The sequence below is a fragment of the Grammomys surdaster genome, unplaced genomic scaffold (assembly GCF_004785775.1).
Source record: "Grammomys surdaster isolate TR1022 unplaced genomic scaffold, NIH_TR_1.0 229, whole genome shotgun sequence".
Classification (NCBI taxonomy): domain Eukaryota; kingdom Metazoa; phylum Chordata; class Mammalia; order Rodentia; family Muridae; genus Grammomys; species Grammomys surdaster.
In genome coordinates, this window is record NW_021604674.1 from 4,434,555 (window position 1) to 4,446,258 (window position 11,704).

At 40.2% G+C, this 11,704-nt stretch overlaps 1 pseudogene; it reads left to right on the forward strand.

Moving 5' to 3' along the window:
• The window catches only part of LOC114626148, a 30,000-nt pseudogene extending 24,591 nt beyond the window's left edge, over positions 1–5,409 (forward strand).
• Positions 5,410–11,704: the final 6,295 nt, after the last annotated feature.

Here is an 11,704-nt window from a genome sequence, read left to right on the forward strand (position 1 = left end):
AGTGTCAGGCTTTGGGGCCTTCCTTTGAGCTTGATCCCACTTTGGGCCTGTTGCTGGAACTTCTTTTCCTCAGGCTCATCTCCTTTTCCATACCTGCAGTTCTTTCAGACAGCAACAATATTGATTTTTTAAGTATGCTAATTTATATACAAGGACTATATATTGTGACAGCTAATATATAGGATGTTAGTTTTTGTATCATAGCAACTGTCACTTAATTAGCATATATTATACTTTCATAAAATATTTCTAGGCATCTTAAGCTTGCTACAAGTAAACCTGAGTTGTGAGCAGTGTGCCATTTCTTTCCATTTCTGTCATTTATCACTATGCTGAAACAGCCAAAGTTCAGGAAGAGATTGACCATGTGATTGGTAGACACAGGAGCCCCTGCATGCAAGACAGAAATCACATGCCTTACACTGATGCTGTGTTGCATGAGATCCAGAGATACATTGACCTCCTTCCCACCAGCCTTCCCCATGCAGTGACCTGTGACATGAAATTCAGAGGTTATCTCATTCCCAAGGTAAGCTTCCTTCTTCTACACTGTGCCTTAATACACTTAATCTCGAATGAGTGAGTGAAATTAGATCATTGGCCCAAGATATTAACCCTTGCAATTTCAGATTACCAATGTTAAAGAGAAATTATAAAAAAAAAAAAACCTTCAGGGAGTTTAGGAAATTAAGGCAACCAAACCGAAGATAGTATATTCAAAATCAGACTATACTAGAAATCTTATGTTTTTTTGAATTTTTTATTATCTATTTTCTTTATTTACATTTCAAATGTTATACTCATTCCTGGTTTCCCCTCCAAAACCCCCTTATCCTATCCTCCCTCACCTTGCTTCTATGAGGGGGTTCCTCCACCTATCAACCCATTCTTGCTTCTGTGTCCTGGCATTCCCCTACACTGGAGCATCAAGCTTCCACAGGACAAAGGGCGTCTCCCATTGATGTCTGAAAAGGCCACCTCTGCTATATATGTGGTTGGAGCCATGGGATGCTCCATGTATACACTTTGGTTGGTAGATTAGTTCCTGGGATCTCTGGGAGGTCTGATTGGTTCATATTGTTGTTCCTTCTATGTAGCTGCAAACCCCTTCAGATACTTCAATCCTTTCTCTAACTCCACCATGGGGGACTCCATGCTGAGTCCTGTTATAGGCGGTGAGCATATGCTTCTGTATTTGTCAGGTTCTGTCAGAGCCTCTTAAGAGACAGCTATATCAGGCTCTTGTCAGCAAGAAATTTCTGGCATCCAAATAGAGTCTGGGTTTGGTGACTGTACATGGGATGGATCCCCAGGTAGGACAGTCTTTGGATGGCCTTTTCTTCAGTCTCTGCTCCACACTTTGCCTCTGTATCTCATACCATGGATATTTTGTTCACCCTTCTAAGAAGGACCAAAATATCCACACTTTGGTATTCCTTCTTCTTGAGCTTCATGTAGCCTGTGAATTGTATCTTGGGTATTCTGAGCTTTTGGGCTAATACCCACTTGTCAGTAATGGCATACCATGTGTGTTCTTTTGTGATTGGGTTGTCTCACTCAGGATGATATTTTCTAGTTCCATCCATTTGCCTAAGAATTTCATAAATTCATTGTTTGTATTAGCTGAGTAGTCCTCCATTGCATAAATGTACCACGTTTTCTTTATCCATTTCTCTGTTGAAGAATATCTGTGTTCTTTCCAGCTTCTGGCTATTATAAATAAGGCTGCTATGAACATAATGGTGCATGTGTCCTTGTTATATGTTGGAAAATCTTCTGAGTATATGCCCAGGAGTAATATAGCTGGGTTCTCAGGTCCTATGTCCAATTTTCTGAGGAACCACCAGACTGATTTCCAAAGTGGTTGCACCATCTTTCAATCCCACCAACAATGGAGGAGTGTTCCTCTTTCTCCAAGTCCTTGCCAGCATCTACTGTCACCTGAGATTTTGATCTTAGCTATTCTGACTGGTGTGAGGTAGAATATCAGGGTTGTTTTGATTTGCATTTCCTGGATGACTGAGGATGTTGACCATTTCTTTAGGTGCTTCTGGGGCATTCGATATTCCTCAGTTGAGAATTCTTTGTTAAACTCTGTACCCCAAAAGATGTTCCAGATATGTACCCAGATATTCTTCACCAGAAGAATGGATAAAGAAAACATGGTACATTTATACAATGGAGTACTAGTTAGCTATTAAAAGCAATGAACTTATGAAATTCTTATGCAAATGGATGGAACTAGAAAATATCACCCTGACTGAGGTAACCCAATCACAAAAGAACACACATGGTATGCCATCACTGATAAGTGGCTGTTAGCCCAAAAGCTCAGAATACTCAAGATATAATTCACAGGCTCCATGAAGCTCAAAAAGAAGTCCAAAGTGTAGGTGCTTCAGTCCTTCTTAGAAGCTGAAACAAAATATTCATGAGAGCAAATACAGAGACAAAGTATGCAGCAGATACCGATGGAAAGGACATCTAGAGACTGACCTACCTGGTTATCCTTCTTATATACATTAGCAAACCCAGACAGTATTGTGGATTCGAAGAAGTGCATGTCAACAGGAGCCTGATATAGCTATTTCCTGAGAGGTTCTACCAGAGCTTGACAATTACCGGGGTGGATGCTTTCAGCCACCCAATGGATTGTGCAAGGCTTCCCCAATGGAGCAGTTAGAGAAAGGAGTCAAGGAGATGAAGGGGCTCACAATCCTATAGAAAGAACAACAATATCAACCAACCAGACCCCCCCAGAGCTCCAACGGACTGAACCACCACCCAAAGAGTACACATGGAGCGACCCATGGCTCCAGCCGCATATGTAGCCAAGGATGTTCTTGTTGGCCATCAATGGGAGAAGAGGCCCTTTATCTTGTGAATGCTTGATGCCCTAGTGTAGGGGAATGATGGGGCAGGGAGCTGGGAATGGGTAGATGGGTGGGAGAACATCTTCAAAGAAACCGTGGGAGGGGAGTTGGAATAGGAAGTTTTTGGAGGGGAGGGACCGGGAAAGAGGATAACATTGAAATGTAAATAAAGACAACATTCAAATAAAAAATGAGATCGAAAAAATTCCAATAAAAACGTTACAAAATAACAAAACAAAACAAAACAAAACAAAACAAAACAAAAGACATTAAAATCTCTCCATTATAGAAGTTCTGCTCTTTTCGTAATTAATCAAATATATGGTATGGCTTATTGACACCTTATGACTAACCCAGTTTTATGAGTCATCTGATCAGTTCTGCAGTTTCAGTGTTTATACTCAAGTAAACTGATGACCCTCACTGGAATTCTTAGAAAATCAGGACATTTCCAAGTCTGTTATCTGGTTAGTTTTTTTTCCTAGTTGTCCTAACTCTGAAAAGGCCTCATCTATATTTTAAAATTAAGGCAAATAGATTGTGTGGCAGGGAAAACTCTGAATAATTTGGTTTTGGCCACATTATTCCACAATACGTTGTTAATTTTATCAGATATTATTCATGCAGCATTGCTATGAGCAGATACCTCTTATTTTTCGTACAAAACCTTACATTTGAAGACACATCCCAAGTATGCATGATGCAATAATAGTGGTGAAGAAATAAGTGGATGGGGATGCATAACAGTGTTAAGCTTGTTGATAACAGAATATCCCATAATATAACAGAATTATATAACAGAATTATTGGGGGACACTATATCAAGATTACTGTCACGGGACTACTGCCAATCCATCCCCGTGTGTTACATGATCTGTTTGTCTAGATATGCCTCTGTTCTTCTTTGGACATGACTTCCTCATAAGCTCTGAGTATGCCATCCACATTGTTACTCTTACTTTTATAACCTTTATATAGCTTGACTTGTCTATTCTTCTTGTTTCCAGGGTACCAGTGTCATAGCATCACTCACTTCTGTGCTTTATGATGATAAAGAATTCCCCAACCCAGAGAGGTTTGATCCTAATCACTTTCTGGATGAGAGTGGAAAGTTTAAGAAAAGTGACTATTTCATCCCTTTCTCAACAGGTAAACAAACTTATTTCCTGGTCTTTTGAATTTTACAATATTTCCACCCCCTCTTCTATAATGCTCCCTGAGCCTTAGCTGCAGGTGTTGTGTTGTGGATGTTTCTGCAGGGGCTAGGTACTCAATGCTCAATTGCTCTTTGCATTCTGATCAGTTATGGTTTTCTATAAGGGACTGGCAATATGTGACTCTGGGGTGGCTGGAAAGATTCACCTCACATCTTGGCTGAACATGAAATAGACAGCAGGCTGGAAGCTAGAGAGACTATAAACCTTCAAGACATCTTCAGTGACTGAGTTTCTATCCTAAGGTTTCACCTACTAAAGTTTCCACCACATTATAAAACAGCATTGCCAACTATGGACTATATTTAATGAAATACATGAGCCAATGGAGAACATTTTGTATTCAGTACATCTTCCAGATTCTTATCTAAGTAACTGTCTCTGGTGACCACTGCCTGCCCAGTTATAGCTGTGGACTGTCCATTCGTGGTGACTCAGTTTGCAATGATGTCAGGTTTTCCAGTCCTCAGAGTAGTTTAATTTTTACAATTTCTGACTATTCTCAAGATGGCTGCTGGCTATAGTACTCTGAGCATTTGCTAAGAGATATGTGAAGGTTTTCTTTAAAGCTCCCTGGTTGGGAAGGGTTATGGTTTTCTGCTTATTTAAACTTTTTTTTTTTTGTTTTGGTGGACCTTTTGTCCATGTTGCCACACTTCCTCTTCTTCCTTTCCCCTCTTTGATGGTAGTCTTTCACTTTATCCTGGTGTTTGTTTCCAAAGCAGTGGTATTCTGCCTCTTCTGCTGTATTCTTCATATTCTCTGGAGTACATCTGCTCTTCTTTTGTGCTCTGTTAAATCCCAGGCTTTACCAGGGCTACTCACCTGAGCAGTTAGATAAGTGGTCCTTTGTTTTCATCGGGTGAATGGGAAGTCCAGTGTTCAGTGCTGCTATTTTACCCTCTTAAGCTTTGTATACAACTATTTTAATACTGTGTTTTCTAGTATCAGACATGGAGAAAAAATATCCATCATTTTTACATTTATCACCCAAATGACATCCATTCATCCATATCAAAGAATGACATAGGCAGTTCTTGTCCTAGTCATGCACAAGGAGTTAATTACAATGTGAGTTTTTTTTATTTGCAGGAAAACGAATTTGTGTGGGAGAGGGTCTGGCTCGAACAGAATTATTTTTGTTCCTGACCACCATTTTACAGAACTTTAACTTGAAGTCTCCAGTTGATCCGAAAGACCTTCATGCTACCCCAGTTGCCAATGGATTTGTTTCTGTGCCACCCAAGTTCCAGATATGCTTCATTCCCATCTAAATGGATTTCCCCTCTAAAGCCCTTTCCTTGAGGGAATAGTTGATGTCTTAGGACAGGTGTGTCTGTCTGACACTACCACCTGAGTTCTGGGATCCCATATATACACCTTCACAAACTGATCCATTGTCTTCTTTGTTCATAAGGTAATCAGTGACAGATTAAAATAATGTCCCAAGATGGTCTTGTTTTCTTCATCACAATACATACAAAGAAAAAATGACATCTCTGACTTTCTATCTGTTAAAGATACTGGAAATTCCTATCTTCTATTTAAGGCAATTTTCAGGGTCACTGCAAAGTAAGTCCGCAATTCTCTATGCTGTGCAATGATTTATTGACTTCAGCATTGTTAGTTCTTATTGATGGTGAATTACTAATATACTTTAAAACTGAGAAATGTGACAGTTTTAATGCCCTGTGTGATTTAAATAAAATATTATAATTCTGCTTTTTTTGCAAAGTTTTTTTTTCTTTTTTGGTATGGTCTCATGTAGTCCAGGCTAGATTTGAACTCACTATGCAGCTGAATGTAACTTTAAATTTCAAATCACCTGCTCTAGCACCTGAGTTCTAGGATTATACACACACACACACACACACACACACATGCACACACACACGCACACGCACACACAAACAGAGGTAGTGCACAAACTGATGCATTGTCCTTCTTGCTTCATAAGGCATGTAGTAAATTAAAATAATGTCCCAAGATGGTTTTGTTTCTTCATCATAATCCATATAGAAAAAGGAAGAGTGAGTATTAGGAAGGCTCTTTAGCTGTTACTGATAGTAAGTGCAGGGCTGGATCAGATTGAGAAAACTGATGTTATAAAAGACCATACAGAAAGGACCTGACTTAGAGAGAATAGCACACTAACTATCATGATTCCTGTCCCTGAGATGGTGTTACTCTGAACATAAACACTTAGCATGGTCTTTTCAGCTTATGACTCTTACCTAGAACCAAATATGAATCCATGCTTCCACACTAGAAATCATGTGCTGTATGTATTATCCTTCTCTCCCCAACAAGACCAGAGTTCTTGAAGTCTCAGCAACTACCTTTTCCAATTTCCATATATTTTTTATATCCATAAGAACTATAGTAACTTGATTCTATGACTCTGTAGTCATTAACATCATTGAGTCACTAGAATACATACAAATGTATATTCAAATATCATTAAATTCTGGTTAACACTTTCCTTTCTTTCAACCTTATAGCAACCACTGATCTTTAAACTTTTTCCTTTTACAGGATACTTTCTTTTGTTTTCTTTTGTTTTTTTCTTTTTTCTTTTCTTTTTTTTTTTTTTTTGAGACAGGAATTTTCTGTGTAGTGCTGGCTGTAGACCAGGCTGGCCTTGAACTCAGAAATCTGCCCTGCCTCTGCTTCCCAAGTGCTGGGATTAAAGGTATGCACCACCATTACTTGTCGATTTTTCTTTATTTACATTTCAAATGTTATCCTCTTTCCAGGTCTTCCTTCTGGGACTCCCTATCCCATCACCCCTGCTTCTAAGAGGGTACTCCTCTACCCAACCACCCACTCTGACCACCTTCCTACCCAGGAATATTTTATAAATATATATATATATATATGTGTGTGTGTGTGTATGTGTAGGTGTATGTATATATATAGTATGTATGTATATGCCCTATTTGCATGTATGCTTGCATTCCAGAAGATGGCAACAGATCACATTATAGACAGTTGTGTGACGTTGTGCTTTGAATTGAACTCAGGACCTCTGGAAGATCAGCCACAGAGCCATCATTCAAATATAGTCATTAGCCCTTTATGGTTCATTTCTCAAAGGAATCTCCTTGCTATTTTCTTTGTTATAGCTGCAAGCACAGTGCTTTTTCCAGTGAGATGCAAGGAGTTAATTGTATAGGTTTTTTTTTTTTTTTGGCAGGAAAATAAATTTATGTGTGTGGATCTGTGAAAGGATAGCATGGTTTCTGGTTGAGCACTGGCTAGAAATGGCCAGAGACCCAACAGTTATCTCTGCAAAGGATGGCATGCATTTCGCCATGCTCCCAGACTCCAGGCTCCTGAAAGGAGGCCAAAGACCTCCATTGATCTGTGCCTTTCAGTCATGTAGGGCAACTCCCCTACCAGCCCCTCCACAGATAGAGGTTGTGACTACAGGCTGCAGAGCCTCAAAAGATCTCCATATTAATGAGATACATAAAGGCCAGAGGGTGTAACCAATTCCGCATTCCTTTCCAGACCATCCTCCTTGCAAAAGATATTTAACCCCAGGCCTGCCCTGAAGACATGCGGGTACAGCTTCACCCACTTTCCACCATGATAATAAGCCTTTTAAAACCATGAACTTCTTCATGTCTTTGGGGCCTCCCGTGGAGAACCATGGAGGGGGCTTTCAATTACTGATGACCTCTCTACGGTCCAGCCAAGGAGCCCAACAACTCAAGCAAGCTAGCCGAGCCAGCCGTGACCCAGCCATGAGAGTCTTAGTAATTAAGAGTCTCCACCCTGTGGGGCACTGCTGGAGCTTCTCCTTTTTGCCCCTCTGAGCTGCAGGCCAGTCCAGCCTGTATGCACCACCCCCCCCATCTTAGACCTTCTGTGGTCTCCAAGTGGAGCCTGGGAGACCAAGGACAGAGACCAGCCAGGCTCTGTCTAGCCACTTTGGCCCGGAGACTCCTGACCCAAAAGCTCTGCCCCCTTGAGTCCCAGGCTGAGACCTCTCCATGCCTGGGAGGAGCCCTGCAGCTTCTCATAGGCCAGCATCTGCCTGGAGCGAACTCAATCAAATTCCCACGCTTCTGCCTCCCTGAGCTGTGGCAGACAAAAGGGATCCACAACTCAGCCCAACAGGACCCATGTCCATGTATGAGCTTCAGCCCCACATATGTGTGAGAGGACCTGTCTCAAATGTAGTTATCTTTACTCCTCACTAACACTTTATAGAACTTTAACCTGAAATCTTCAGTTGACCCAAAAAAACTTGATACCACTCATTAAAGTAAGGTAATGCTTAGATGCATATATATCTGCACATATACATGGACACATTTACAATTTACTTCCAGCACACACCATATATACACATACATTTATATGGAATTAATTACAATTCGTTGTTAAAATGAACTCATGTAGCATGTGTCTTGCCTTTTGCTATTTTCTATGTAAATGTAACTTTTATTCATCAGATGGAATTGCTGTCTTGGAGGCTTACTATTGAAGAAGCTTACCCTTCCTAGTTCTTTCTGAACTCTGGCTTGCTGGTTTAACTGAGCTATTTTGACCCAAAGTCCTCTCCAAGGTGATTGACTCAATCTGCCTTCTGTCAGCTTCTTTGTGAATGATTCTGCTTGGCTTGAAACTAACTCTGGAAATGCATTCTAATCTTCAGGCTTCTTATTCTCTGGCTTCAGCTGCTTCTGCTGACCTACACTGAACTGCATGGACTCATGAACGAACTCAACTGCACTGCACTGCACTGCACTGCACTGCACTCACTGCACTACCTCCAAACTCAACAGCTCTACACAGAACTGACAGACTCTTTCTTCTTGGACTGCTCTTACATAGCTTCTCTTTCCTGTCCCATTATTGTGAGAGGTGGGTACATCCTATCTCTGACTCTTTTTGTGAAATCTTTCTCTGATGCATCACTTTATCTGCCCATCAATTAGATGTCCCTTTCAAACATGGCTGTTTCCTCCTATAAACTAATTTTACCTTAAAGATACCTACTAAGCATATGTTGTAGAAAATTTTAATCCCAATCTGGAGTTTACCCAGTCTTGATTCCTCAGTTTCTGGATAAAAGACACACAAGTTTTATTTTTTTACAATAATCCTTGAATAGCACAAGAGCTGGACAAGTATCTACCTTCTATGCTATTAGAATTTACTTTTCCTATTGATAACGTTGAGTAATTATTTACTATATTTCATCTTGGCTGCTCTTAAATCCAATTGGGCAACCCTCAAGCCACATTTTCATGAGTCCCCTAACCCATGGTGGCTTCTCCATCATTCCACTCTTCACTCCCTCATTGTTCTTCCCCTACCCTAAGCCCTGGAAATCTTAACCCCACCTATGTTTCTTCTGCCCAGTTATTGGTTGTTGGCATCTTTATTTACCGATCAGAAAAAAGTTGGGGATAAGGTCACATGGTCACATAGTGTCACTTGAGTCTACATGTGGACTCTCTTCTCTGGGGTAAGCAGGTCTTGAGGAAACAGTGTTAAGATTAGAATACTAGCAGCAATAGGCCAACCCACTACATGGGTGTGTCTATATTTCAACCAAGAGGATTAAAGATGTGTGATGTGTCTGCATTCCAGTCAGAGCACATAGACCTAGTCTTTGGATAGGGTCACTTACCAGAGTGGCCATGTTTCTGGGTTAAAGTCCCCCTATACTTCTACAAAACAGGATTCCAGGAAGATCCTCAGGAAAACAGAGTGATGATAAAGGATCTGAAAATCCCTCTTACTTTATTTTTTATAGGATATTTTATTTATTTACATTTCAGATGTTATCTTCTTTCCCCATTTGCCCTCCCACAGAAACTCCCAATCCCATCCCCCCTCCTCCAGCTTCTATGAGGGTGTGTCTCCACCCACCCACCCACTCCAACCTCCCTGCCTTCAAACTCCCCACACTGGGGCATCCAGCCTTCAAGGGAACAACGACTCCTTTTCCACTGATGCTCAATAAGGCCATCCTCCACTACATGTCCAGCTGGAGCCATGGGTCCTTCCATTTGTGTTTCCAGGATGGCAGTTTAGACCCTGGGAGCTCTGGTTGGTTGGTATTGTCACTCTCCCCATGGGGCCGCAAACCCTTTCAACTCCTTCAGTCTTCTCTATATCTTCTTCACTTGGGAACATGGTGATCAGTTCAATGGTTAGATGCGAGCATCTGCCTCCATATATGTCAGGCTCTGGCAGAGCCTCTCAGGAGACAAGTATATCAGGCTCTTGTGAGCATGCAATTCCTGGGATCTATAGATATCTGTTAAATCCATTTAGTTAATAAATTCTGGTGTTTTCACTGTGTCTCTGTTTAGTTTCTGTTTTTATGATCTGTCCATTGGTGAGAGTGTTGCAGTCTCCTTCCATTATTGTGTGAGGTTCAGTGTACGCTTTGAGCTTCAGTAAAGTTTCTTTTATGAATGTGAATGTCCTTGCATTTGGGAAATAGATGTTCTGAATTGAGAGTTTATCTTGGTATATTTTTTTTCTTTGATGAGTATAAAGTGTCGTTCTTCATCTTTTTTTGATAACTTTTGGTTGAATGTTGAGTTGTTTTGAAATTTTTTTTCAGCCTTTTACTCTCAGGCAGTGTCTGTCTTTGTCACTGAGGTGTGTTTCCTGTATGCAGCAAAATTCTGAGTCCAGTTTATGTATCCAGTCTGTTAGTTTATGTCTTTCTATTGGGAAATTGAGTCCATTGATGTTAACAGATATTATGTACCAATGGTTGTTGCTTCTTGTTATTTTTGTTGTTAGAGGTGGTATTTTGTTTGTGTGGCTATCTTCTTTTGGGTTTGTTGAAAGAAGATTTCTTGGTTTGTCCTGGGTGTAGTTTCCCTTTGTGTGTTGGAGTTTTCCATCTATTTTCCTTTATAGGACTGGCTTTATGGAAAGATATTCTGTAAATTTGGTTATGTCATGGAATATCTTGGTTTCTCCAACTGAGAGTTTTGCTGGGTGTAGTAACCTGGGCTGGCATTTTTGTTCTCTTAGGGTCTGCATGATACCTGCCCAGGATCTTCAGCTTTTAGAGTATCTTTTGAGAAGTCTGGTGTAATTCTGATAGGTCTGCCTTTATATGTCATTTGACAATTTTTCCTTACTGCTTTTCAAATTCTTTGATTGTTCTGTGCCTTTGGAATTTTGATTATTGTACGACAGGAGGAATTTTCTTTTCTGGTTTAATCTATTTAGGGTTCTTCAGGCTTCTTGTATGTTTATGGTCATTTCTTCCTAGGGAAGTTTTCTTTTATAATTATGTTGAAGATGTTTACTGGCCCTTCGAGTTGGTAATCTTCTTTCTTTTTTATGCCTGTTATTCTTAGGTTTGGTCTTTTCATTGTATTTTGGATTTCCTTGATGTTTTGGGTTAGGAGCTTTTTGCAGTTCGTATTTTTTTGACTGTTGTGTCAATGTTTTCTAAGGTATCTTCTACACCTGAGATTTTCTCTTCTCTCTCTTGTATTCTGTTGGTGATACTTGTATTTATGACTCCTGATCTCTTTTCTAGGTTTTCTATCTCCAGGGTTGTCTTTCTTTGTGACTTTCTTTCTTTCTTTCTTTCTTTCTTTCTTTCTTTCTTTCTTTCTTTCTTTC